This window comes from Loxodonta africana, chromosome 12 (genome assembly GCF_030014295.1).
Source record: "Loxodonta africana isolate mLoxAfr1 chromosome 12, mLoxAfr1.hap2, whole genome shotgun sequence".
Lineage (NCBI taxonomy): Eukaryota > Metazoa > Chordata > Mammalia > Proboscidea > Elephantidae > Loxodonta > Loxodonta africana.
The window spans coordinates 5,608,843-5,632,889 of record NC_087353.1 but is presented as its reverse complement, the minus strand read 5'-3'; the positions used below and the strand labels follow the sequence as shown (position 1 = coordinate 5,632,889).

The 24,047-nt window shown below is 45.0% G+C and overlaps 1 protein-coding gene across 25 annotated transcripts in view; it reads left to right on the top strand.

The window, feature by feature from the left end:
• Window positions 1-1,797: 1,797 nt before the first annotated feature.
• Window positions 1,798-24,047, top strand: part of KBTBD11 (kelch repeat and BTB domain containing 11) — a 55,718-nt gene continuing 33,468 nt past the window's right edge. For 3 of the 25 annotated variants that reach the window (XM_064294973.1, XM_064294967.1, XM_064294961.1), the window contains exon 1: window positions 18,126-18,333. The gene's annotated coding sequence lies outside the window, so the exon portion shown is untranslated. The other 22 variants (XM_064294963.1, XM_064294952.1, XM_064294972.1 and 19 more) reach the window with 18 other exon arrangements.

Genomic DNA, 24,047 nt, shown 5'->3' with positions numbered 1-24,047 from the left:
AAGCCATGCTTTGCTATACTACACTTTTACCTCCTTTTTAGCTTCTTCCATCCCTCACCTGCCTTCCTGCCTCTTCGTCAGCGTTCTCTTGTACAAAGGACAGTGTTGGTCCTTTAACGGTTTGTTTTAAGATCCCTTACGCTTCTTTTCTCTAAACATGTTATCTCCTTTCCTCTTCAGCCCCAGGCAAGTCTCCAGATGTTTCAGGGCCTCTTGAGAGTCTCGGCAGTGACCCCAGTTTTCAACTCTTTTTGCGTCGCTTTCTGTTCCTACTTCTTTGGCTATGATTTTCCTGTGTAACTTGCTTCAGTTTTTGAGGGTGCTTCTGAGAAGTCGTGTGAAAAATGACATTTTTGCAAATAGAGTCATGTTATTTGATATTGTAAATCATGCCCTAGAGCATCTGTGTTCTGTAAATCAATATTTTCGTAAATTGGGTTTCTACTTCTACTTCTTTTGCAATTCCAGCCTTCGGGGAAGTGTTTTTCCAGGAGAATCTTTTTCCTCTGCAGCTGTCACTTGGGGACTAGTCCTGCTAAGAGGCACTAATTCCAAACGGAGAGACAGGAAAATGTCCTAATGGACCCAAACGAGCTGTTGCTGCCCTCTGGTCAATGTCACTGCTTTTTAATCTGCAAACATTTACAGGATAAGCCATCAATGCTGCAAAGCCGGAAGTGATGCTTCCTTTTAAAACTCCAAATGCTCCGTTCCTGGTTAAGTGAACATTAGGCTTAATGGCTTGCTTTTAAGGAAAACGTAATTACTGCTGTACTAAAGCACACACGAAATTAAGATAGAACGCGTTTCCTTGATAATAAATGTCTAATATGCTTCATTTTTTGAGGATACTTCTGAGAAGTTGTATGAAAAATGACATTTGCAAGTAGAGTCACGTTGTTTGATATTGTAAATCATGCCCTACAGCACGTGCTCTGTAAATCAATATTTTCATAAATTGGATTTGATAAAAAATACCCTAGATCCTGTGGGAAGAGGACTAACTCAAAGCTGCAGTTTTCTCACCTGTAAAATGGATTTACTCTATGCCAAGGCACCTTACAGTTTTTCAGTGGCTTTTTCAAATGTTATATGTGTGAAAGTGCTTCATAAAATGGAGAGGTTTTTATTATTAACAAAGGCTCTAGAAGTAGTAAGAGCATTTGCTATGTTGACATAGAACACTTCATTGTTGTTGTTGTTAGGTGCCGTCAAGTCAGCTCCGACTCATAGCGACCCAACACACAACGTACAACAGAACGAATCATTGCCCTGTCCTGCTCCATCCTCACGATTGTTGCTATGCTTGAGCCCATTGTTGCAGCCACTGTGTCAATCCATGCCCTTGAGGGTCTTCCTCTTTTTTGCTGACCCTCTACTTTACCAAGCATGGTGTCCTTCTCCAGGGCCTGGTCCCCCGGATTACATGTCCAAAGTATAGGAAACGAAGACTTGCCATCCTTGCTTCTAAGGAACATTCTGGCTGTACTTCTTCCGAGACAGATTTGTTCCTTCCTTTGAACATTCCATTAGACATTGAGGGTGTACCGTTTTACTGAGAGAAGCAATGTGAGATTGTATCCATCTCGCTTATTTTCTTAAGACGGACTGTCATAAGAAAAGTGAATAAATGATTAGATTATATAGTATTCTTTGGACCATCTCTAGGCACTTTGAGAAGATCTTGAAATCATTGGCCTTCACACCCATTGAGTAGTTTATAATCTAAGGACACAGTTATAGTTCCATGTTCTCTTTCAGAAACCACTTCTCCTTTCACTCTCTCTCTCCCACCCACTCCACACACACACACACACACATACTCTGTCCATTTTAACTGCAGAATCAACGGATCTCCTGCTCTCCAGCAAGGGATTGTTTGGGCAATGTTTATTCGCGTGGAAAAAGAAAGAGGAGACAGCTGGCAGGGACCATCCCTCTGCTTTGGGTCTGGCCCCAGCTTCTTCCCTGTGGCTCTTTCCATAGAGCTCAGCAAGAATTAACTCTTTAAAAGCAGGTGAGTAAATCCTATGCTATCTTTTTTTTTTTCAGTTTATCTGACAGCTTCTGTTGGGATGAATGCACACATATGTATTATTGTAGTTATGGCTTCCAAAGAAGTCCTGGAAGTCTCTAGGTGGGTGAAAATATCATCTCGGTCCTTCTAGGGATTCGCCGGTGCCTCCCTAACCTTTGGGGCACATATCGTGTGGTACTCCTGCTTGTTTCTAATAAGAATATGCAAAGTGGGTGTAGCAAAGAAGGTAGTGGGTTCCTAGTTAGAAAGCGAGAGAGCTAGCGTCAGAGCCGGGTGACCTTGGAAAAGTTAGTTAACTTTGTTTTTTTTCCTTTACAGTGAGGGCTGTGATGCCCCACCACTTCTAAGTAATTGTGAAAACCAGCGGAGCTAATGAAAGAGCTTTGTCAGTCCCAGGAACTCCTGCTGGGGTGGAATAATTCCTTTATAGTCAGTACAGTCTCTAATTCCGACTCTATTGAAATTATGACTCCTTGAGACTCCCATTGCCAGACGCTATGTAGAAACTTACACGTTTTTAATATAACAACCCTGTGAGGTAGGTGTTATATCCCCATTTTGCAGATGAAAACACCATGGCTCAGAGACTTCAGAAGTCAAAGGTGACTCAGCTAGAGAAAGGCAGAGTCTGGCTCCTGGCTCCAGATCAAGGAGCTAGGCTTCGCCAAGGAAGCAGGTTTGCTCAGTGGCGTGTGGCCCCTGCCCAGTGATGACTGTTAGGTGCCTGGAGTGGCTGTGACTACGCCAGCAGAGAGAATTGAAATCAGCCCACTATTCTGACCAGGATTTACCAGCATTGGAGGCGGGGGGGGGGGGGGGGCGGGGGGTGTGGAGCTGGAATTAGAGAGAAAGAAGGAGTTAAAACTTAGACCGTTCACTGGGAACTCTAGGCTTGGCCAGGATAATATCCATGTCTGGAGCCAGGCCAGTGCACAAAGGCAAACAAACAAAAGGGCTGCAAGCAAAAACCAAATAAAAAACTGCCCACAAAAATGACTTTATGCAATCTAGGGATTTTTTCACTCACAGTGCTCCATGTAAATTGCCAGTGATAATTAAGCTCCGTTGGCGTGGCTTGCTGCCTGGAAAATGGTCATTTAATTCCAGGTTGCCTCCATTTAAGATCTAGAGGGTTTCCATAAGTTCTGGTTCAAAGAGGCCACCCTGTATAGAATTACTCAGCTGAGCATCACAGAGCTGCCTTTTATAAGGATAACTAAAAGATCCAACCTTTGTTGTATTCTGGAATGTTTGCTAGCTGATGGCAAATCTGAGAGCCTTGCAGTGTGGTAAAGGGGTGGGTGGGGAACAAGAGAGAGGGCAAGTCTGAGATGCAGATGGCGGAAGCTGGGCGTGCCATTGGCTTAGTTGTGCTTGCACCGAATCCCAGCCTGTCTTGTTTAGATAGGTCTCCTCAGAGACAATGCTTGAGTACTGTGCCGAAGGAGACCTAGAGAAGTGATCGTGTAAGAATCTGAGACACAGCCAAGAAAAAGCGCTTTTCCCCAGCCAGAAACAGGTGGATTCTCAAAGAGTTTGACATATTGGTACATGGCACACATTCAGTAAGTGAAGCAGAGAGAAAATAATGTGTGTTGCTCTGGTTAGGTAAGTCTTGGAGGATTTATTTTTATTTCTTCTGTTCATCAAAAATTCTGGTGTTTTTTTGTATGTGTGTGTGTGTGTGGAGGGAGGTGTTATTACCATATGGAATTTCTGTTCTAGTGCTAGTTCAGTGGTTCTCAGCCAGGGGAGATGATACCCCACACTGCCCTGGGACATTTGCCAATGTCTGGAGACATTTTGTTTTGGAAACCCTGGTGGTGTAGTGGTCAAAGAGCTATGGCTGCTAACCAAAAGGTCGGCAGTTAAATCTACCAGGCACTCCTTGGAAACCCTATGGGACAGTTCTACTCTGTCCTATAGGGTCACTAGGAGTCAGAATCAACTCGATGACAATGGGTTTGGGTTGGAGACATTTTTGGTTGTCACCACTTGGGCGAGGGAGGGCTACTGTAGTGTGTAGAGGCCGAGGCTACTGCTAACCATCCTATAGTGCACAAGGCAGCCTGAAACGCCAATAGTGCTGAGGTGGAGAAAGCCCGGCTTAGTCAATAAGTAATGGAATATTTATTTTCTTCTGCTGTATCAACAAGTAATTGCTTCATTTCTTTTTTTGTGTTGGTAACATATGGGATTCCTGCTCTATTCTCAAATGTCCTTGACTCCTTACAGTGTCTGTCTTGTTTTAGCACGGCTATTCTAATTTGAATGTAAAAATATCTTGTCTAGGCCATGGAGTGGAATATTTCCTGCAGCCTAGCAGGTGTTAACAGTGGCAATCAGCCCATATTTGAACACCCTAAATTCATCTGGAAGCAAGATTTAACAGAAGATTGGAGTTCTAACCGAAAGGGATTTGTTTTCATGCACGACCAGTGAGAGAAAGGAAGATTCCTGGTAGATTAGACATTTTAATATACCTTATTTTAAGCATGTTCAACACATGGAAATCCAGATTTACACCAAATGGTAAATTTGGGCTTGTTTTTTTACATAGTCAGAGATTCACAATAGTCTTCGCTTTTGAGTTCCTTGAAAGACAGAATTTCTCTAGGCAAGGATTCTTACCAGAGGTTCCTTGGACCCATAGGGCTTGGGGTTGAACTTCAGGGGGGTATGGATTCCTGGAAAGAGCGTGCCAACTGCTTTGCCTCGGTGTGCTTCTGCCTCGTTACCCCCGACCCCCCGGGAAAAGGTTCATAGCATTAATATTACTGTCAAACCTAGTGACCAAAAAACTGAACAGAACTACCCTCCTGGTGCGTGAAGATTGTCTGTGTTCTGAAACTTCTTTTCATTTGACTTTTCAGAAACACAGAAGAGGGGTTAAGAACATCAGCTTTGAGATCCAAATTTTACCTTTACTACTTATTGTTACTTGGTGTGTGACCTTGGGCAAATTACTTCACTTTGAGCCTCGGGTTTTCTTATCTGTAAAACAGAGTTAGTAGAAGTGGCTTTACAAGGTTGGTGGAAGATTTAAAGGGAATAATATGCAAAGGGTTTAATTCAGAGCTTGGGATATTGTCAGTATTCAGTTAGTAACCAAAAATCCCATTGCTGTCAAGTTGATCCTGACTCAAGACGCCCCCATGTGTGTAGAACAGAACTGCACTCCGCAGGGTTTTCGAGGATCCGGCCTTCAGAAGCAGATCGCCAGGCCCTTCTTCTGAGGTGCCTCTGGGTGGATTTGAACCACCAACCTTTTGGTTAGTAACTGAGAGCTTAACTGTTTGCTCTAGCCAGTAATAACTATTATTTATCAATACTGTTACCCTCTGGACTTTTGTCTTAATCATGCAGTCTTACCACCCATGATAACTCTGATGACTGCATAATTTTCCCACTTCTTTTTAGATATTGTCATTCTTTCAACAAATATTCTTGCCTGCAGTGATTCGGGCCCTGTGTTAGGTGTTGGAGATACAGAGACAAGGCAAGCAGAGCCTCTTACCCCTTGAGATAGTGTCTTTTCAATGGTGTTCAGCTTCCTCCCTTCACATATATCTATGTCTGTAATTTCCTGTGATAGACTGAGTAATGCTCCCTACTCCCAAAGATGTCCACGTGGCAACTGGGCAGCTACATTGGGCAGATCTCCGTAGAATCTGGGGAAGACTTCTAATCTCTGTTTTATAGTATCATTGACAATAAAAGCCCACTGGGGTGAAGGGGAAACTTAAGACCAAAAAAAAAAAAGTTAAAATTTTCCTCTTTAAAAATTGGGCAGAAGAAGAAAGAAGAAGCGCTACCTCAGCTAATCAGGGGAGCTTTCTTCAGGACAGACAGCCTGCCTGATTGAAGAGCTTCCAAGTATAACAAAATCGATCCCTCACCCCCTCACAGTTTCCACTTTTTACATTTCAGTTTCTTCAGAATGGTGTTTTACGTTTAAAAATTATCTTGGATGACACTTAATCCAAAAGGGCATGGCTGTTATTAAGTTTAGGATTTGCTCATCTTTTCCAGAAGGGTCAAGAGATCCAAGTTTAAGTCTCAGTTCTCTCTAATATGGGAACTTGGTAAGGTAAGGAAGTTCACTTTACCACATTTGAAAATAGCTCCAAATTTACTATTTTCTATAGTCTCTAGGAGCCCTGGTGGTGCAGTGGCTAAGAACTTGGCTGCTAATCAAAAGATCAGCAGTTCGAATCCACCAGCCGCTCCTTGGAAACCCTATGGAGGCAGTTCTACTCTGTTCTGTAGGATCGCTATGAGTCAGAATCAACCCAACAGCCATGGTTTTGGTTTTTGGTATAGTCTCTGGGGAGCCCTGGTGGTGCAGTGGTTAAGCGGTTGGCTGCTAACCAAAAGCAGCAGTTTGAATCTACCAGTGGTTCCGTGGAAACCCTATGGGGCGGTTGGAATGACTCGATGGCAACAGGTTTGGTTTTGATTTTTCACTGTCTCTAGCAGTGGTGTCCTAAGGGGATGTGGGGGATGTGGACAGCACTGGGTTACACTGTCAGAGGGGTGACACCAAAATGACTGTCTATAAAATTTTTTGTGTAGTGCAAGCTGTGGGCGCTGGTGTGCAAGATGCTGGTGGGCCCACCAGGCACGGGTACAGGCCCGGTGTCATGGCTGGACCAGGTGCTAGTGCAGGAGGAGGTGGTGGCCTACGGGTGTTGGGAGCCCAGGCAGCCAGCACACAAGGTAGGGAGAGCCTACAAGGGGTGACGCTAACCCTAGTGATGCCCCTGGTGTCTGGTTTGTTAATAAAGCCAAGCAGATGGTATGGTGGTAAGAGTCAGAAGGCGGGCAGTCAATATCCCAGGTGTCTGGTCTGAGGTCAGTTTAGCTCTAGCAGGGAAGTCTGAGAGAATCTAGCCTCACCCTAACTTTACACACAACATACCAGAGGCTTAGCAAATTTCAGTGATGTGTCTAAGAAATAAACTCAAGTGAGGAAGGACAGAGCTGGCAACAAAACTTAGGCCGCCTGACTCCCAGCTCAGAGGCCTTTCAGAAACACACTGGTGTTTGCTACCGGCACGCTGTGTGATCTGCTAAAGCTATGGGAATCTCCAAAGGTCCTGGGTGGCCCAAATGGTTTGCACTCAGCTACTAACCTGAGGAAACCCTGGTGGCATAGTGGTTAAGAGCTATGGCTGCTAACCAAAAGGTTGGCAGTTTGAATCCACCAGGCACTCTACGGTACAGTTCTACTCTGAGTTGGACTCCATGGCGATGGGTTTGTTTTTTGTCTGTTTGTTTGTTTGTTTGTTTTTACTAACCTAAAGGTGGGTGGTTCAAACCCACCCAGTGGCACTGTGGAAGAAAACCCTGGCAATCTGCTTCTGTAAATGTTACAGCCAAGAAAACCCTCTGGAGCAGTTCTGCTCTGTCACACGTGGGGTCGCCATGAGTCAGAGTCGACTGGACCACAGATTTGACTTTGGATCTTAGGACGGAGGGAGTGGCTTGAGAGATCACAGAAACAAGCTGGGAGCTTGAAAAGGTTTTGTGGTCAGCCCTGACTCAATGTCTACCCTCTCCCTCCCTTCTTGCTTCCTGGACCTCCTGCAGAAAACAAAACAACCTCTGGGTGGTGGGGTAACAAAAGAGGAAGTGATGTGGGGCGGGGTCCACTGAGTTTGACCCAGCCCAGTGCAGCTGTGGCCTCTAGGTCTTCATTTCCTCCTCAGCAAAAGGCACCGACCTACTTCCCAGGGATATTGTAAGGAAAAGCTGGGAGGTCAGAGGAAAACACCAAAGAGCTGATCCGTGTCCGGCAGCTCTATAAATGCAAGCTAAAGAGCACCCCCCATGCTGAAAGGTCAGGGTTTTAAATAGAGGCCATCCAATTTTGACTATTAGTATTTTTCTAAAGTTGTTTCTTGGCACCCTGCAAGCCATCGCATTTTAATCCCATAAAGTAGCAGAAAAGAGATTAGCCTGGCTTATTTGGCAAGCTACAAGGCTTCCGCTTATATTTATGGGAATAGGTTACAACCCACTTTCAAACATTTACACCCAAAAAACTGATTTTTCATCAGTGCGTCACCTAATTCTATAACCAGACGTTGTTGAGAGAGACACGAATCACCCTGTGTGCTGAAGTTTTGCGAGAGCGTGGAAAAAATTGGCATTTTTCAGCTCCAAGCTGATTGGAGTCATCGACAGACAGGTGTCCTTGATAGCTGTGTTATTCAAAGTGTGGTCGTGGACAGTGCGGCTTGCAAACTTTCTGCTACCAGCACTAACATTGACGGTAAGTTAGAGGCATAGCAACTTGACAGAATTATTTTATGCCTGTTTATCCTAGTAATTAAAAAGCAAAGCTGTCACGTTGAAGACTAAAGCATGCCTGATGCAAGCCATGGTATTTTCAATCGCCTCACATGCACGCAAAAGCTGGATGATGAATAAGGGAGATCAGAGAAGAATTGATGCCTTTGAATTATGGTGTTGATAAAGAATATTGAGCATACCATTCACTGCCAGAAAAATGCACAAATCTGTCTTGGAAGAAGTACAGCCAGAATGCTTCTTAGAAGAAAGGATGGTGAGATTTTGTCTCACATACTTTGGACATGTGATCAGGATGGGCCAGTCCCGAGAGAAGGACATCATGCTTGGTAAATCAGAGGGTCAGTGAAAAAGAGGAAGACCTTCAGTGAGATGGGTTGACACAGTGGCTGCAACAATGGGCTTAAACATAGCAACGTTTGTGAGCATGGTGCAGGACCTGGCAATGTTTTGTTCTGTTGCGTGTGGGATCACTTTGAGCCAGAACTGACTTGACAGCACCTAACTATATATTTATTATATAAATATTTTAACAACAATCTTAATAATAATAATAAAATAGCTGCGTATTTTGCATTTATTTTTAATTTCATTTTTCTAGTAATTCATTTTACTGTATTTTATAAAAGTATTAATCTCTAATGGATTTAAAAAATGGTTCATTACTAGAGTTAGCTTGAAAAGCACTGCTTATAGAAAAGACGCACAGCCTTGAAACTGAAGTTCATCAGAATGTTCTACATGATAAAGGGTGCTTTTTTAATTTATTCTTTTGAGTATTTACTATACAGACCTTTACTATATAAACCAAAAAAAAAAAAAAAACCCATTGTATTAGAGTTGGTTCCAACTCATAACAACCCTATAGGACAGAGTAGAACTGCCCTACAGGGTTTCCAAGGAGCACCTGGTGGATTCGAACTGCTCACCTTTTGGTTAGCAGTTGAGCTCTTAACCACTGCACTACCAGGCTCTTTACTATATAAAGATGACTTTAAAAATTAAGCATTTTTTGCAGTTATTATTAGTGGTAAGATCGGTAACACAGTAGACACATATTGATTCTGATTTTTTTTAACTTTATAAGACATCAAGTCATGCTAATATACTTTTTTTGTGACAACAATATGATTTAGAACAATTTTACTTGACAGTAAGATGGATTTTGGCTCCAGAGAGGACTCGCCTTCTCTGAAATGGTTGTGAATGCCTGTCTGTATCCTTGGCTCCTCCTGGGCACCAGTCACAGCAGAGTGATTTCCCGCTGCACTGTGATGTTTAGTGCCAGCGTCTTCTCCCTAGGGCAGCTAGAAACAAGGTATCCTGAGGGTCTGGTCTGGAAGCTTCCACCGTGTGCAGCACAGCACACCTTACTGTCTGCAGTCAAAGTCTTGAGTGAAATGATTTTTAGGGCAGCCTGGTTCCCGTGCTGCATAACCAATGCCTACCACCCGGCCCAGTGATCTTAAGCTCTGGTTTTCCACCATCTTGGGGGGCTCAGACAATTTCAAGTGTCATAGCTCCCTGTGAAATTTAAACTCCAAAGTTAATTTTCAACTCATAGAACAAAATATTTTTGAGGGTGGCGTGGAAATCTTTGTGGTGAAATTACCCATAGGATGTGGCAGGACTCCAATTTTAGTTATTTCTAATACACTAATCCCTGGCACTTGAAATTTCGTTTTTGTGCTGCTAAGCCTTCTTGATTTGTACTCTGAAATACGGATTTCAGGAGCTTGGTGGCGCAGTGGTTAAGAGTCCTGGGCTGCCAATCCTAAAGGTCGGTGGTTGGAACCCACCAGCCACTCTGCAGGAGAAAAATGGGCAGTCTGCTTCCGTAAAGATTACAGCCTTGGAAACCCTATGGGGGCAGGTCCACTCTGTCCTATAGGGTCACTATGAGTCAGAATTAACTCCATGGCAGTGGGCTTTTCTGGGTTTAGTAGGAATGTACTTATTCATTTGAAAAGTGGCGTTTCACGAACAAGGGCTTGGGAGTGAGACAGGATTAGAATTCCTGCTCTACCTCATGTAAAAGGTATGATCTTGAACAATGTAAACTTTTTAAGCATTAGTTTCTTCAAGTGTGAAATGGAAATAGTCCCTACTCCAGGCATTTGTGTGTGTGTGTGTACCTATACCAAGGATTTCTGTGGAACTATACTATGTAGGGATCCCTGGTGGCTTGGTGGGTAAGAGACTGGCTGCTAACCAGTACGAATGGCAGTACAAATCCACCAGCTGCTCCTTAGAAACCCTATGGGGGCAGTTCTACTCTGTCCTCTAGGGTCACTATTAGTCAAAATTAACTCGAAGTCAATGATTTTTTTTTTTTTTGGTATACTCTGTAGAGGAGCCCTGGTAATGCAGTGGTTAAGAGATCAGCTGCTAACCAAAAGGTTGGCAGTTCAAATCTACCAGAGGCTCCTTGGAAATCCTATGGGGCAGTTCTACTCTGTCCAGTTGGGTTGCTATGAGTCAGAATCAACTTGCCAGCAATGGGTTTGGTTTGGTTTTTATATTATATAGCTAGAGTATATATATAAATATATATATACTATGTATTAATAGATCTATATACATATATACTACATAAATATATACTATATATAATATAAATATATACTATAAATTATATAAATATATACTATATAATATAAAAATATACATATTTTTATATATTATTTTAATATATTATAAAATATATATACTATATATTACATAAATATATATACTACATATTATACAAAACATAATATATATAGTATATGTACTATATAGCTATAGTATAGTATATATGTAATATGCATAAAAAACAGTATATATGTATATCTATATATATGATATATAAAAAAATTTTTCTTTTTTTATATATATAGATATGCTTTATAGATTTATGTGATGTAATATTTAATTGCAGATAGCTTGCCTTAACATGAACACATATCTTGAAAATATTTTAAAATAACCATTAACATTCCATTTTTTAAAAATTTATTCTTCAGAAGAATGTTTGTTAGGCTCAACACTAAAATGACTATAAACTTAATGGCCGTTTAGGGATCTTAATATAAATTCACTTGGCAAGAATTATTGCTGCCTACCTTGACTGCTAACCAAAAGGTCGGCAGTTTGAGACCACCTAGAGGCACTCTGGAAGACAGACATGGTGATCTACTTCTGAAGAAACCAACCATTGAAAACTCTATGCAGCACAGTTGTATTCTAACACCCAGGGGGTCACCATGAGTCAGAATCAACTCAGTGGTGATTGGTGGTGAGTAGCTTGCAATCTACAGAAGGAAAGCATGTATACGCTCACATACCTACACTTCACGGCAGAACACGATAAAGTGCAGATACTCAATAGACATTAAGTCCAATAAGACATCATTCATTCAGCAATTACTGACCATGACTTTGTTCCACGTCTGTGTCGCACCCTGGGAGTATAAGGCTGAAAAATACAGGTCTCTGCTATTATGTTCAGATCAGAAAGGTCCTTCAGGAGAAATAAGGTATTATCTGAAACCAGGGAAGATTTGTAATTTTAAATTATTGGAATGACATGATTAGCATATACTTAATATGTGCGTACAGTAAACCAAAAAAACCAAACCCAGTGCTGTCGAGTCGATTCCGACTCACAACAACCCTATAGGACAGAGTAGAACTGCCCCATAGAGTTTCCAAGGAGCGCCTGGAGGATTCGAACTGCCGACCCTTTGGTTAGCAGCTGTAGTACTTAACCACTATGCCACCAGGGTTTCCATGCGTACAATAATCTACACAAAAAAAACCCAAACTCATTGCCATCGGGTCAGTGCTGACTCAGAGCGACCCTAAAGGACAAGGTAGAACTGCCTCGAGGGTTTCCAAGGAGTGCCTGGTGGATTTGAACTGCTGACCTTTTGGTTAGCAGCCGTAGTTCTTGACCACTACACAACCAGGGTTTCCACAATAGTCAATAGTCAACAATATTTTAGAGATTGAGCATAAATTTCTTGAGCATAAATTTCTCAAGTGTTGGTTTATAACATACTTGGAAAAACTAAAACACAAGGAAAAAAGCTTCAAAATAATTAAAAAGTAGCATACAAAAGAATGCAAATGCAAGCAGGAGTCATAAAAGGTGAAGGGAGTAGCCAAGTTGGGTAAGGTTAATGGAGGAGATGTTTTACTTTTATATAATATGTCTAGAATTTTTAAATGAGATAATGGATACTGTTTCAATACAAACACAAATATTCTAATAACTTTTTCATGCCAAGAAGCTCAAGGTACTTACAGCAATTGAGTCAATTCCTGATAGTTACTGGATTTTAACTGATTTTTTTTTTTTTTTGAAAGCGTGGGAGGGAAGTTCATGAACTCTTATGAGCTGTTAAAAGGCTTTGGGAAATTCTCTCTTATCTGGTATTAACACATGTTGGAAAACAATATCCAGCATGCTAACAGGCAACAGAACTAAACCAACTAGCATGAAACGTGTGAGGTAGCTAAAAACAAGTCCCCAGCCATCTGTCTCTTCTGGAGTCCTGGTGGCACAGTGGTTAAGAGCTATGGCTGCTAACCAAAAGGTCAGCAATTCAAATCCACCCGGCTGCTCCCTGGAAACCCTATGGTGCAGTTCTACTCTGCCTATAGGGTCGCTATGAGTTTGGAATTGACTCGACAACAGCGGGTTTTGCTTTGTTTTGTTTTTTTCCTCTCTCTCTTCTATGTCCTAAAGACTGTAAGTGTAGACGAACATGATATGAGGGAGCACAGAACCCAAGGGTAAAAAAATATTTGCTGAAAATCACCCAGAGGTGCAGTGATGGAATCGGAAGTGACAAATGTGAGCTCTCCTACCTTTTGATTAAGGTCGCACGTGCTAAGTTGATAACTCATCAAATCCCCGTGAGGTAGGTACTGTCATGCCCTGGTTTGCAGAAGAGGAAACTGGAACACAGAGGGAGGTTTAAATACCTTGCCAAAGTTCCAAGATTTATAAATGGCGATGGTTTGTAAATTGATATTTGGTGTTCCATCTGGTGAATCCCAAAGCCAGTGCTCTTTCCACTACTCCATGCAGCGTCTAAATTAAATTTAATGTCCCCTGAGCTTGGAAGCCAGATTGCCGAACTCTAGCATTCAGGAGATTGTAAACCATTGCACGCAGAGCAATTCAATAAGCTTCATTTATATTTTTTAGAACACAGTTTTGCATGGTGATATATTTGAGTGTTTTTTTTTTCAAGTCTACCGTACATGATAAGACTCTTCATGAGAAGCAGAAAATTTCCATAGTAAAATGGTATTACTCTTAAAATACTCGAGAGAGATTTTATTTATTAAGTCTTCTTCCCTGACATCATAATATTCCAGGTTCAATTTCAGGAACTCTAGAAGTCCCTGTAGTTTAAGTGAACGCCTAACTAAATCCGTAGCATGTTTGCCCACAATTCCCATTGATTATATTGGGGCTACAGTCTGATTTTTAAAATATAACATCTAAAGTCTTAAAATATATGGTGCACCCCACAGTACTTGTATACTAGATGATTTAGGGGTTGGGTGGACAGTTTATATTAATTCCTTCATTTATTTTTTCATTCATCTAATAAATATTTTTGAGCACTAGTATTTTACCTAGTAAAATCCAGCGGGCAAAAAACAGTTAAATATTACGTATTTCCTGACCTGCAGAAGCTTGTGGGATGGAGAGAAGACAGACAAATATTTGAATGGTAACAGCACAGTGTGTTAAATGCTACGATTGAGCTTGACCTTAGCCATCTTTCTTAGCTTCTTTCTGCTGCTGTAACAGAAGTACCACAGGTGGGTAGTTTTAAAGAATGAAAGTGTATTTTCTCACAATTCAGGAGGCTAGAAGTTTGAATTCAGGGCACTGGCCTTAGGAGACGCCTCTCTTTGTCAGCTCTGGGGGAAGGTCCTTGTGTCAGCTTCTATAAACCCAGTGTTCCCCGGGCCCTTGAGATCTCCACGTGTCATCTATCTTTTCGCCATTTCTGCTGGCTTGCTTCTGTGTCCAATCAGCTCTTTTTGTATCTCGAAAGTTATTAGCTTTAAAACACACCCTACACTTAAAAAAAAAAAATTGCTGTCAAGTCGATTCCGACTCATAGCGACCCTATAGGACAGGGTAGAACTGCCCCATAAGGTTTCCAAGAAGCACCTGGTGGGTTCCAACTGCCATAGCTCTTAACCACTATGCCACGAGGGTTTCCTACCCTAAGGCCTAGTGAATATAATAAAAACTCTGTTCCCAAAGGGATTACATCCACAGGAGTAGGAATTAGGATTCCAGTACATACTTTTGGGGGACACAGTTCAACCCACACGACCTCTGAGCCACAGAAGAGGCTCGCCTACAAGGGTCGGTGGGGAAGCCAGATAAAGCTGCTGGTTGGCCTGAAGTTTGCCCTGAAAAAGATGGAGGTAAAGCTTCAGTATTCTCTGTTAAAGGCAAACAGACGCACTAAAAAGATCTCAGTAGACTCTGAAAATATTTTTGGAATATAGTATTTAACAAAGTAAAAACGGAGCATGGCGGGACTTAATTCAGCCCAAAGGACGTCTGTTTCTTCTTTAAACCCAAACCCACTGCCATCTAGTCCATTCTGACTCATAGAGGCCCTCGAGGACAGAGCAGAACTGCCTCATAGGGTTTCCAAGGCTATAAATCTTTATGGAGGCAGGCTGCCACATCTTTCTCCCTCCGAGCAGCTGGTGGGTTCAAACTGCTGACCTAATGGTTAGCAGCTGAGTGCTTAACCACTTTGCCACCAGGGCCTCTAGTTTCTGCTATAGTTGGAATAAAATATTTAATTATCATTATTAAATTTTTTTCTCCCAACAGTTTACTCAGTCTGTGCCTCATTTAATCCAACTCCTGACGTAAATTACTCTACTTTGCAGTTGAATGAAAAGTTTTTTTTTTAATAATTTTTATTGTGCTTTAAGTGAAAGTTTACAAATCAAGTCAGTCTCTCACACAAAAACTTACATACACCTTGCTACATACTCCCATTTACTCTCCCCCTAGTGAGACAGCCCGCTCTCTCCCTCCTCTCTCCCCATTAGAAGCTGTCCATTTCACCAGCTTCTAACCCCCTCCACCCTCTCATCTCCCCTCCAGGCAGGAGATGCCAACACTGTCTCAAGTGTCCACCTGATCCAAGAAGCTCACTCCTCACCAGCATCCCTCTCCAACCCATTGTCCAGTCCAATCCATGTCTGAAGAGTTGGTTTCGGGGATGGTTCCTGTCCTGGGCCAACAGAAGGTCTGGGGGCCATGACCACTGGGGTCCTTCCAGTCTCAGTCAGACCATTAAGTCTGGTCTTTTTATGAGAATTTGGGGTCTGCATCCCACTGCTTTCCTGCTCCCTCTGTGGTTCTCTGTTGTGTTCCCTGTCAGGGCAGTCATCGGTTGTAGCCGGGTACCATCTAGTTCTTCTGGTCTCAGGATGATGTAGTCGCTGGTTCATGTGGCCCTTTCTGTCTCCTGGGCTTGTAATTACCTTGTGTCCTTGGTGATCTTCATTCTCCTTTGATCCAGGTGGGTTGAGACCAATTAATGCATCTTAGATGGCTGCTTGCTAGCATTTAAGACCCCAGACGCCGCTCTTCAAAGTGGAATGCAGAATGCTTTCTGAATACATTTTATTATGCCAATTGACTTAGATATCCCCTGAAATCATGGTCCCCAGGCCCCTGCCCCTGCTACACTGGCCTTTGAAGCACTCAGTTATTTCTTTGCTTTTGGTTTAGTCCAGTTGTGCTGACCTCCCCTGTATTGTGTGTTGTCTTTCCCTTCACCTAAAGTAGTTCTTACCTACCAACTAATGAATGAAAAAGTTTTTGAAGGATGGTCTCAGAGTATTAGCTCTGGTACTGAAATTGGAAGGGCTCATGATACATACTTAACTGGCAAAGATTTTCAAAAGCAAAAAAAGTAAAGGCTCAGGTTGTCTGTGTCTGTGGCAATCTAATCATTAATTTGCACAAAACTTTTAAAAATAGCACTTAGCATCAGGGGTCCAGTCTTAATTAGAAGTCAATCTGGCAGGAAGCAGATGTATGCAGTAACAAAAAATGAGCTTAGGTCAGAAAGAAATTTTGTTCTTTCTCCACTGGTGGATCTTTTGGGAGCTTGCTCTTCACTCTTCAGGGTGAAGTTTGGAAGGTGTACATCATCACTTCAGAGCCCCATCTGCACTGCAGAGATCTGGTGGCGGTGAAGGCCACATTTCTAGACAAGAGAAGACGTTTTGACTCACTGTTAACTTCAGTGTTCTGATTTTTTTTTCTGGAATTTAAAAGATGTAGGCAATAAGTTTTTAACCACTAAATATGTCAATCAGTCTAACAATGCACTGTCACGAAACCCCCCAAAACCCAAATCAAACCATTGCTCGAGTTGTCCTGCAGTCAATTTCCACTCACCGTGACCCCACACCCCACACCTTACAGAGGAGAACCGCTGTATAGGGTTTTCTATGCTGTAATCTTTAAGGGAGCAGATTGCCAGGCTTTTCTTCTGCAGTGGTGCTGGGTGGGCTCTTATCATTGTCCCTGATTTTATAAAAATATATAAACACTCAATTCCATTATTTCATTGTTTAAATGAGGTGCTGCAGGCGATAGAGGCGGGCAGGTAATAGGCCAAGCAGAAAAGTATGGTCTTTGTCGTGGGGCCTGAGTTCTCAGGCCAGCTCTGCCTCTGAGTGGCTGCGCACACTAGAGGTAACCTTTGTTTCTCGGATTCTTTGTAGGGTTGTTCAGAAGACTCAAAATACAATAGTTGCGAAGAGCTGGCTAGAGCCCAGCTCACAGTAAGAGCCCCCTCTCCATGAAGGCCACTCAATCCAAAGGCTATGACCTTCCAATGAGTGATGTTCTTGCAATACCTTGAAGCCCTCAAAATCTATTCGGAAACGGTAAAGGGTTAAGTGAACGGAGGGGGCAACGAAGCGGGTGTGTGGGTGTGTGAGAAGCCTTGGAACCGAAGAGCGTGCTGGCTTCTCCTGATGTGTACAGTAAGTAGGTGGAATTAAACAAAGGAAACCTCAGCCCCCTTTCATCTAAACATCTAAACCAGTGAGCATTACACAGGCGCAGGGTAGAGCCTCGGAGGCAGTGCGGCCATTTGCATGGTGTGCACGGAGGGGGGGAAGCTGCCAGGGGCCCTGCCTCCCCCGCGTCTCTGAATGGTTGTCAGGCGCTCGGGCACGGGGGCGCTGGATTTGAAGGCGCTGCGCTCGCTGGCTTCCTGAGCAGCTCGGCTCCCAGGCTGGCAGCCCCCGCGACTGCCGCAGCCCTTGCAGCCCGGGACACACTGGTGAGCGCCTGAGCCCCGACTGCGACCCCCGGCTGGCTGGGCGGGGGACGGGGAAACGGCTTCTTTGGAGAGGTCTGTGAGGAGGGGGCTGCAGGGACGAGGGCTCGCCGTGCCGGCCTCTGGCGGTGCCTGAGGACACTAGCGGCGGAGTCGGCAGCCGGAGGGACGGAGGGAGGACGCGCGCCCCGCCTAGCCACGCTCAGACAGGTGCGCGGGAAGGTGCCCGCGCCGCCCGGGCGCTCAGGCGCATGCGCCTCCGGGACCCCGGGCGGAGGAGTCGGCTTCGCGGGGCTCGGGTGTGCGCCGAGGGTAGGGGGAGAGGCGCAAAGCCGCGAAGGGGCGGGGGGGCCCCGAGGAGAGGAAGGTGGCGGCGCAGAGCCAGAGGCGGCGGAGCCCAGAGGAAGTCCCGAGGGGCGCCGGTGGGAGCGTCCGCTGAGTCAGAGGCGGCCTCAGCCGCGGGGTGGGTGGGCGCGTCTCCCGGAGGCCGCGCGCTCCGCTCACCTCGGCCAAGCCGGTCCCTTCTGCCCGAGAAGCCGCTATAGGGTGGGGGGCAGACCTGGGCCCCGATCCCAGGGGCGCCGGGGCTCAACCTCAGTGTCCTCGTCCGTGCAATGGGGAGAAGAGCCCTACTTGGTAGGTTGTGGGGAGGCTGAAATGAATACAGTGAGCGCAGGGCCTGGAGAACAATGAGTGCTCGGTACGGTGGTTACCGCCTCGCAGGGGCCAGCTTCGCTCCTCGCAGCAAGGCGCGTGCCCAGCGAGGAAAGGGGCTCGTGGCCTGCGGCGCCCGCTGATCCCCGCGCCGGGACGCGCAGCGCGGGAGGCGCCGCCACCTCTCGGCCCACCTCCGGGCAGGCGGACTCCGCGCCCCCTCCCCGGGGACCCTCGGTTCCAGCCGCCTGTTGGCATCTCGCTCTCTCTCCCCGCGCGCTCCCACCCCTTAGCCGGAGCTAAAACCCGGAGAAGTGGAGTGCGCCCGAGAAGCGCCGGGCGCTGGACATGCTCAGAGGCCGGCCAGGTTGGCGCCCAAGTCCGAGACTCTTGCCCGGAACCCAGCGCGGCCGAGCGCCGGGCGCGCCGTTTCGGGGCCGGGAGTGCTTGCCCGCGGGCGCGGCGCTCCGGGGTGCGGAAAGGTAAGCGGCGCTGCGCGGCAGCGAACCGGCACCGAACCGGGCTGGCCGGGAGGGGCAGAGCTGACCGAGACCTTCCTGAGCGGCTGTCCCTGCAGCCTGTGTGTGTCAGGGCACCGTGTTGCTTTTCCGTAGGGAATGCGGTCGGAGTGCCTGTTGCCATATTTTCGGTTGGCAGGAGGCCATCCCGGCTCTTCCCTTATTCCGAGGGCGAGTGGTTTAGGACACTTCCTTTGCACGGCTTCTTTGGAAACCTGGCTTTGACTTGCAGACTGACATTAGATGGACTCCCAGACTGCTTCTGGGTCGTCCGTTCAGAGGTGTTTGATTAAGTACAAAGGCACAGGAAGCGAGCGGCGGAAGGTTTCCCAGGACTCTGAACCCGGGGAACGAGCGAAGCTGCTCGAGGTTTTTTCCAGAGGCTGGGCCTTCTGTCAGTTTGAATCGTGCTTGTTTTCTTTTCCTTCCATTCCAATTAGTCGGCTTCTCCGGCTGCCCTGCCCTGGGGACCCGGGGCTTCCTGAGATGCTCTTAGATGCTCCAGGCTTCCTCTTACCTCGCCGCCTCTCTCGCTGACGCGCGGCGACGGCGGCCGCTGTGTCCCCCACCACGCTGCTTTCCCAGAGTCGGGGTGCTCGAGGGTCGTGGAAACGTCTGGGGCTGTAGCACAACGTCTCGTTTGTTTTCTTCGGACGTTTGTTCTGCTGACTGAGCCAGACAGATGGAAATAGCAAAGCAGCCTGTCATTAATTCTGTTATCAGCCGTGTTTCAACATGCCTGGCATCACGGTAGGGTGGGGGATACTAAAAGGAAAAAAGGGGGGGGCAGTGTTTAAATAAAGACTGCGTGTGAGTAACTAGCTCAGTTTAAAGTATCAACTTAAAGATGCCAAGAGTGGAGTTTAAATTCGTGTTTCCCAGCAACGCCTCCAGCGACCCACCCCCCCGTCCGGTCCCCTTGTTGTGGGGGCCTCCCTTCCTTGTCTGCGCCCGTCACGGCGGGGGTGTCTGGAGAAGCCCCTCCTCCCAGGCTTGGTGACTCCTGTAGCATCAGGTAATGAGATTTTGTAAAAACACCACCCCTTAGATTCCTACAGAACCGCGTTCTCTGTCTGCCGCGCCCCTCTCCTTCTCTGCGTCCCTCTCCCTGCCCCGTACGGACCCTAAGGGAAAAGAAAAAGAACCTCTCTGGGTAATGAGAAGCTTTATTTTTACTCAGCCGGTTCAAGGCACACTGGACGTCAGATTTTAAAGTTTCTTCGTATCCCCGCCAGCACCGAGGGGGGAAGAGTTCACCCTGTTCTTACGGGTTCTCAGGCCGCCGCCCTCCGCTTCCCATTAAATAGCAGTTGTTCACTCTCTAATTAGGAACTCTTAATGAATGTCACTGGGGCCCTGCAGCCTTTCATCCCCAGCTAATAGCGCCCTATTATTGGGATACTGCTGTGCACGCCCTGGTATCACAGAAGGGAGCTTGCGACTGGCATCAGATCTGCTCCCGGGACCATCGAATGCCTCTGCAAATGTATGGTAATTGGCCTTTCCAACTTCCCGTCTGGGGATAACCAGGTAAAAATTCTAATGAGACGGAAACTCTTTCAAGCTTTAATGCCAGTTCTGCAGGCACTAGTAATATAATTAGAAAGTACAGAATGAAAATACTTAAAAGATTCCACTTACGTTTTTTAAGGAAATCTTGGGCTTAGGAGGAGGGGAGAAAGAAGTTAAAGGTTGTTGGTCTAAGACTGACGAAAGAAATTCCCAAACATCTCACCTTTCCAGTGTCTGGGCTTTCATATAGGGGTTAGGGGCAGCCCTAACTTGACTTCAGAACACACTGTTCTTTGTCTTTTTACCGGCTCCTGTCCTGAGAGAACGGAAGAATGTGGCAACGTGGTGGCCCATTTCTGAACTTTCTTCCAGGCAGCAGTCCCCATCACTTTTGATTGGGCTTCCATACATTTCAATACAGTTAGCAACGTTGGCGATGGGAAAACAGAAGGTCTGTTTTTAGCCTAAAGTATAATATACTTTCAGCATCTTTTCTTTATAAAGAAACAAAGAGGCTCTCCATGCCGTGAACGCTTCCATCTAGGATTGCCTTTCAGTTGTTTTCTAAATACCGATAGCATAAACTGCTCGGTAATAATAGCTTTGTAGCACATCCGGAGTTACTTAGGCGGCTGTAATGCCTCTAAGCCACCCATGCATCTGAGGCTTTGGGATCAAGGGGCGCTATTCTTAGACTGGAGTCTGAGAGGTGCCAGGAGAGGTAGTCAGTTTGCATATCAGAAGCCAGGTGTGTCACCTCGCTCATCTTTTCCGGGTGACTCAGGACCATACCTGCTCTTCCCTAGAGTTCAGAGAATTCTTGTTCGCAGTTGTGGCATTGATTTGGGGTTTTTCTCCTCAAATTATTGTAATGATGCCAAAATCATAGTGTTGGTACCCACTTGTATTTGAGAAACTTTTAACAGTAAGAAGTGCTTTTTGGAATAAAATGAAAACTTCTAGGAGTTTACGTTTTGTCAGGAGCTTTCCTTTTGTCAACAGCCCAGGTCCTGATAAAAATAAGCTTGAAGTAAAATTAAAAAGGAGTATTGGAAACTGAAGCTGTGGCATGTCTTGTGTACATTTTATTTGATTAATTTCTGTCTTTCACAAATATTTTTTGAATGCTGTGTCTCAGGTACAGTTCTAGATGCTGGGAGTACAATGGTGAGTAAAAAAGACCCAATGCCCCAGGCCCTTGCAGCTTAGACTGTAAGGACGTGAAAGGCATTAAACGTACAATCATGTCAGTTCATGTGTAATAAACTGAGGCAAGTGCTGTGAAGGAAAGGAAGAAATCCCTATGGAATAATCTTGAGATCTGAAGGATGAGAAGGAGGGTGATTGGGGGGTGGAGAGTTCGAGGGAAGATCATGTGCAAAGACCCTGTGGTAAGGGATAGGGCACGTTAGAGAGGTGAAAGAAGGCCAATGAGAAGCACCTAGAAAAGAGCGTAATAAATTTGTATTTTAATATAATTTTATTGCAGACTTAATTGTGGGAAATGGGAGGCACCTAGAATTCTCTGGTCAATAGTAATCCTGAAATGCAGCTGGGCACAAATTGACAGTTCCTTGATGAAGGCTCAGTTCAACTTCTGAGAATGATTCTCCATTGCTCTTGGCTCTGCTTTCTGGGCTCTTGGTTCTTCCCTCTGAGTCATCCTTTGTTTTTTTATAAGAAAAGCTGGATGTTTGCAGCTGAGTAGTTTGTGTCAGCCTCTTAGAAATAGTAGTTTAAGAGTCCAATGGCCTATTTTCATTTTGTAATGTCCCATTTAATCCAAGTTGGCAGTATTTTATTCTGTATAATTATCTTAAAAACTCTGTGGGTTTTCTATGGATATATTGAGATTCATGCCATTAGACAAAAGCTAAACCCACAAATATCGTGGAGATAAGTCCATCTCTATCTTGGACTTCCAGCAAGGCTACTGTGAGAAAATCCAATTAAGGCTCTTCAGAGCTCTGTTTACTGAAAAGGATCTGCAAGGCATGCCCTTAATATCCTTTGTTGATGTCGTTGTTAGGTGCCATTGAGTTGGTTCCTTCTCATAGCAGCCCTGTGTACAACAGAACAAAACATTGCCTGGTCTAGCGCCATCATCACAGTCATTGCTATCTTTGAGCCCACTGTTGCAGCCACTGTGTCAGTCCATCTCATTGAAGGTCTTCCTCTTTTTTGCCAACCCTCTACTTTACCAAGCATGATGTCCTTCTCTAGGGACTCTGGTCTCTCCTAATAACATGTCCAAAGTACTTGACATGAAGTCTTGCCATTCTCACTTCTAAGGAGCATTCTGACAGTACTTCTTCTAAGACAGATTTGTTCATTCTTCTGGCAGTCCATGGTATATTTAATATTCTTCACCAACACCATAATTCAAAGGCATCAATTCTTCTTTGGGCTTCCGTATTCATTGTCCAGCTTTCACATGCATATCCTTAGCAGGCCTTTTGTCTGACAAGTATTCTGAGGCACCACCTTAGGTATTTATGAGGTCTTAACAAAGGATCTGATTTCCTACCCTGGTTTTGGTCTTTGCTCTGAAGCCCTTTCTTCATTTGACAATCTTGGAGAGGCTGGGAACGATGAACAGTTTTATTATTCCTAGTTCTTTCATATTGCCTCTGAATGTCCCTGAAAATCAGAACAATTCCTTCTTCAGCTCTTCTGTCTCCTTTCTCATTAAATCACCAAGAAAAAGCTAAGCAGGATCACCAGTACTCCTCCGGGAAGTCTCTTCCACAAATTCATTAAGCACATTTTCTGCTTTCCACATTCTTGTAGGCAACAATGTTGCTAAACTTCCTGCCACAACATAACAAGGGTCCTCTTTTACCTAGCTTCCAATAACATTGTCCTCTCTTTCCTTTAGGCCCTCACTCACAGCCTCCTTGAGAACCATCAGGATTCTGCCAACTGGCTCTTCCAGGCACTTCCGGCGTACACCTACTGCCCAGCCTTGAAGCCGGTTCCACTTGTTTTAGTTTTGGCTGCACCCCACTTGCAGGTATCAAAATCTGCTCTGGTTACTATGACTGCATAACAAATCTCTCCAACACTTAGTGACTTAAAACAGCAAGGTTTATTTCGTTCACAAATCTGCCCTCGGGGCAGGGTTTGGCAGGGGCAGCTCACCTCTGCTTCACTCAGGCTCAACTCCAAAACCAAACACCCGTTGACACTGAGTCGATTCCGACTAGTAGCGACCCTATAGGACTGATAGAACTGCCCCCTTGGGTTTCCAAGGTGCTGCTGGTAGATTTGAACTACTGACCTTTTGGTTAGCAGCCAACCTCTTAACTACTGCCACCAGGATTTCCCCCGGGTCAGCTAGGGCAGCTCAAAAGAATTATCTGAAGGCTCACACACACTTCTGAAGCATGGGCTAGGAACACTCAAATAGCCAGGGGTGGAACAGCTGGGGCTCCTTGGGTGTCTCTCTCTGTCTCTGTGTAGACACTCCACTCTACCTTTCCAGCATAGCACTTCATTGTAGCTGGACCTCTTACGTGCTGACACAGGGAATCCAAGATACAAGTCCTAAGAGAGGAGGAGAACCAAGACAAAGTTGTATTGTCATTTTAAAAGTAGCCCCAGAAATCACATAGCCTCACTTCACTGTAGTCAGGGGCCTGATTAGATTCAAGAGAAGTTCTCAAT